At 53.2% G+C, this 5,026-nt stretch overlaps 1 protein-coding gene across 1 annotated transcript in view; it reads right to left on the reverse strand.

The window, feature by feature from the left end:
- The window catches only part of LOC109304093 (cytochrome P450 26B1), a 26,717-nt gene that overhangs the window by 20,876 nt on the left and 815 nt on the right, over window positions 1–5,026 (reverse strand). The gene's annotated exons all lie outside the window — the stretch shown is intronic.

Genomic DNA, 5,026 nt, shown 5'->3' on the forward strand with positions numbered 1-5,026 from the left:
GGGTTTCCACACCTTCCCATGCAAATATGGTGCCGTGCCTCTGAAAGGAGCTCCCAGCACCGTGGTAGGGAATCGCTGGGTGAGAAAACGCACCATCAGTGTCGGTGTGCTCTGTCCATCCAAGTTTCCCGGAGAAACTCGCTGGTGATAATGTGTTTTAAGAGCCAGCTAAGGCTCGTCGCTGACTTCGGTGTAAACCCGATAGCTGACAACCTCCAGAGAAATGTTTGTCTTTGGTTAGCAGAAATTTCCACGGTGCTTCCATGGTCTCTCTCCGGCTTGTATTAACTTTGACAGCCTCCCGCAGGGGAGCTTTAGCTATACGTAGAAGGGGGATGCGGAGGGCTGCTTGTTAATGTGGCTTTGTTCTTCCCACGCACCTTGCAGCCAAGTGTCTCAAAGTGCTTCCTAGGGCCTGAAAGGGTTAAATTCCGAGCCGCCCTGTGGAAGATGGAAAGTAGCTACCCCATTTTATGGAGGGGGAGACTGAGGCCCAAGTAGCAAAGTGGCTTTTCTCAGACCACACGCTATGGCCGAGCTAGGAAGACTCAAGGCTTTTTTAAATTCATAGGAATCACCGCTATTCATACCACCCGGGCATCTGTCTCTGGAGCCTAGAAGAGCGGCAGGCTCGATCCTCCGTCCTTCCTGACATCTGCTGTTATCTCACTATGCAGGTAGGCTCATGCATTTCGAACAAGGACAGCGAGACAGGAGCTGGGAGGAGGAGGAGGCCTGCTTAGCAGAATCCAAGAGGGTCTTGCTAAGAGCAACAGACCGAAGACAAGAAACGTTCAAGACGAACAGAGCTGGTTCAAAATTTAAAAAAAAAAATCCATTTTCAACTTTTCAGCAAGAAGGGATTTGCACCAAACACTTTTTGGTGCTTTTCCAGGCAGCTTCTAGAGGGGGCAGGTATTTCCCCCGCCCTGCAAGAATTTGAAATGTCAGCAACAACAAAAAATACATCCCCCCTTTTATTTATGATCAGCTGCGGAGGTGACTATCACAAAAGAGGGTGCTATCCATCAGTCTGAGGAGTGAGCTCTCATGGGACGTTCTGAAGCATTTTGATCTGGACTGGTGACAAATAATATAGGGAACAGGCGTGTCTACACATTCATTAATGCGCTTTAGGTATTGCGCATTAAACCTAGTACCTCCAGGCGCTTCTTCACAAGTGTGAATTAACCAAGTCCGCTGGTGCGTGGCAATTACCGCGCTCCAGCAGCCTCCTGCGTCTCATGCATCAGCATCCCCATGCTTAAAAATGGCGGGGGGCAGCGCTTGAATTAAAGCTCGGCGAAGAAGCTTTAGATCGAGCGCTCCTGCTGCTGTTTCTAGGGGTAGAGCTGCTGATATACAAGACACGGTGGCACTTTAATTAGAGCAGTTCTTGGAGCCACTCTAATTAAAGCGCCACCCTCCACCCCCGGAGCACGCGTAAAAGTGCCCACCGTTGTGATGTACTAGAAAAATGTGCATTAGCCTATTTTACTGCACATTCGTGAAAGAGCATGAGGGGGGTTGTGATGTTTTAACGTGCATTAAAATAGGCTAATGCGCATTAAAGTGCATGTGTAGATGTTCCCAAACAAGCCTTAACTTGGCTTGCCAAATAGATTGGAGCTGAGGATGGATCAGATGGTTCACCACACAATTCCCTACCAATATGGGACCAAGGAACATACTGGTCAGGCTGTCCTAAGTCTACGGTTTTGTCTACAGCAGGATGCAAACCATTCATTCAAAAGGAAGCCTGAGCGCTGTCCGAGACAGGCACCTGGCCCGGTAAAGCAGCAAGCTGGTCCTCATCCTATCCACACCAGCCAGAGAGCAGCAATGCAGCCAAGAACAAAATGATCTACGTTCTCCTGATCTGAAACATGCTTTGCTTATCGCCAAGGAACGGACTTGGAGCTGCCTCCGTGCGTGGAAAAGAAAGATTCGAGCCCCTGCCAGGTGAATAGGACCCGTAACGCGTAGAAATCCGTCTATGCACAAACACCCGAGGATGCGAAACGCCAGAGGCTGAACCTCAAGTAACAATAATTAAGATGAAACCAAGCGAAGGAATCAGCCTACCCTCCTTTTTCAAAGAAAACTGAGCCGGCAAGCTTAGCCCGCTCGACAAACCTGGATGTCACTGAAAGAGAAAGCTTAACAGTTGCTCTAGGAAAATACCGTTATTAAGAATGATTCGCATGCTACAGACTCTCGTTCTCTCTTCCTCCCCCTGTCTCCTAATCCTCAAAAATGGCTCGTGCTTATTTATGATGTCAGCCAGAGTTCAGACTGGAAGTGGAGGTATGCTAGCTGAGCAAACAGCGCTCGCTTAGGGCTTGGGGCTGGCGCTGCATGTCGGGGGGAGGAGAGTGGCATCAAACTCTGAATCCCATCGCGATGTTGGAAATGAGAAAAATCGCTGTTCTTGTGAGGTCTCCGCTATGTCCTCATCAGGATCAGAACCAAAACCATGGGGCGGGAGAGGGTCAGATGGGGAAATTCAGATGTAAACCTGCCCCCTCTCTCCCAACTCACAAATTTTGAAAGCGTTTGGATTTCAGATCCCAGTTCTGGGACTAAGGGAGGACAATGTCACTCCCCTTCTGCCCCCCACAGTTAGAAATAAAGGACCTGGGTTTGGGTATCAAGAGAGAGCACAGAGTGGAAAACTCCCCATGTTAAAAAACGCTTCTCATCGGAGTTATAAAGCGAGCACAAAGCCCCGCAAGTCAAGGTACAAATTCTTAGTCGATCAGCAGGGTGCTTGTGTCAGGTACGAATGCATTTGAAGCGTCTTCTCTTTTCCATGACCTCATTCCTATAACCCACTCTCTTCCCCGCTGCCTCTTTCTTGTCCTGAGGTCTAAGACGAGGTGGTTTTTATTAAAACTGCCCTCTCCTGAGATTCCCACCAAAGGTTTCTCACTCCCCCTCGTCTGCAGGGAAAGAGAAAGATCTTTTCCTCCTGACGGGGTACTTAGATGCACCTTCAAGAATTTGCCTGGCTCTGCTTCACTTCCTCTGCTGCCGCCCCCAAGTGAGCACAGCTTTTTCCAAATCCCCTCCTATAATAAGCCTTCCTCTCCTCTCCTGCAGACAGGGCCCTGTCAAGGAGAGAGCCGAGCCCAGGGACATCCAGCAGCTTAAAGCCAAGAGCAGTGAGGACGCGCCGCAACTGCGAAAGGGCAATTTGATCCAGTGAATTCTCTTCCTTGTACCAGACTCATCCCCGTACTTTTGAGCATCTTCCAGGCCTGCATTAAGCAATGTGACTTAACATCTGCAAAGCACTGTTTGTTCTCTTGTCCCCTCCCCAGGGAGAAAAGTGTGTGCAGCCGAGTGGGGGTGTTATTATTATTATTATTATGACACACACACCCCTGCTGCCTTGTACCTACATCAGGCTCTGGGAAGACAAACACATGCCCCCCACATCATCTGCGCTGCTTTTGATATGCTGGTGGGAACTAGTCTGGGGGTAGGAGCAGACACGCAGCTCTCCCAGGGCACCTTGCTATTATCTGGCAGGGGAGCAGGTAACGGCGGGTTTGCCTTTAGCAAACAGATACTCCAGGATGGATGCTGACAGACGAGACCTAAACCAGGGTATCTTACACTGGTAATTTGCCCCTCCGTGATTTCTTCCAGGGGTAATTCTGCCCCAGAATGAGCACATGGTAACAACCTTTTACAGCTGCAAGACGCTGGCTGCCAAGGCCCCCCTGCTTCATCTGCGGTGAGGGTGCTAGGCCTTGTGTTGCGCCAGGGTTGACTGCAGTTTTGCTAAGACTAAGAGGCTACACAACGGATTTGTCTGGGATGGTTTGGACGGGGCTGATCCTGCCTCAGGCAGGGCTTGGACTCGACATGACCCCGCTGCTCTACGTTACCCTTGCTTGGCAGCCGATTTCTCTGGTGTGTATACGCCGGTGCAATGCCACTTACGCAGCCACAATCATGTAATGTGTCAGAGTCCTTTGAAAGACGGGGTCCATAAACTATCACAGCCCAACTCGGTAACGTGACCGTTGCCGGCATCGCCGAACCTGGGATGCTGCACTGTCAAAGCCTTGACACGACTGAAAACCACCAAAGCGGGCCATGGGCTTCCTGCACCGCCAATCTGCCCTGCCTCCCCAGTAGTGCGTCGTCTCAGGCCAACACGGTGTGCTTGGGGCTGCCAGTGGTGCCCACGGCTGCCCCAGTCCGGCCGGGAAGACTATGGTAACCCCAGAAAACCCCCAAGAGCATGGGAATAAGGATAAGCGTGACTTTCCTACCCTCCCCACCCATCCAGTCCCCTCTCCGGCACCCTTAGGAAGCTCGCCGCAGCTGGCACTGCGGACCTGATCCGTATTACACCGGCACAAATACAGAGTAACTCCATTACAATCACCAGCCTCCCCCAAGACGCTTCCTAGCAATTCCCCTGCCGACTCCGCGCGTAGCGAAGCCGGGCAGCAAACAGCGCGGAGGTGCCAGCGCGGAGCCGGGGTCTGAGCTCAGATCTGCCCAGACGCAACCCTGCAGACTAAATGCAGCCTCCGACTCCCTGATCAGGATATGGCCAGGGGTCTTCCCTAGAGTCCAGAGCCAGGCTCTGCACCAGACCTACGGGCATCCCAGAGCCAAGCGCAGGGGGGAAGGCTGGAGGCAAATCCACCCCTAGGATCAAGGGCTGCGTCTTTTAGGGCACCGGGGCCGGCTGGAGGTGGGTCCATCCCCAGGATAAAGGGCACCGGCCGGAGGCAGGTCTGTCCCGAGCTGCGGTCACTCCTGGCACCCCGGCTGGGGGGGTCCAAGCGGGCAGGGCCCCTTTAAGAGCGGCGTCGGCCGAGGGCTCTTCACCCCCCCGCAGGTTACTGCAGTTCAAGCCACACGTGCCACCGGCGCGGGGCGGAGGGAGGGGCCCAGCCGCCTGCCCTCCCCTGCGGGCACCCCCCCACGGCCGCGGCGGTGAGGGAGGGGGGGGATTTCCCATCCTCCGCACCCGGGGCTCCGCGGGGGCCGTGCGTGCCCC

Source organism: Gavialis gangeticus, unplaced genomic scaffold, assembly GCF_001723915.1.
Source record: "Gavialis gangeticus isolate Ggan-Ray unplaced genomic scaffold, GavGan_comp1, whole genome shotgun sequence".
NCBI classification, from domain to species: Eukaryota; Metazoa; Chordata; order Crocodylia; family Gavialidae; genus Gavialis; species Gavialis gangeticus.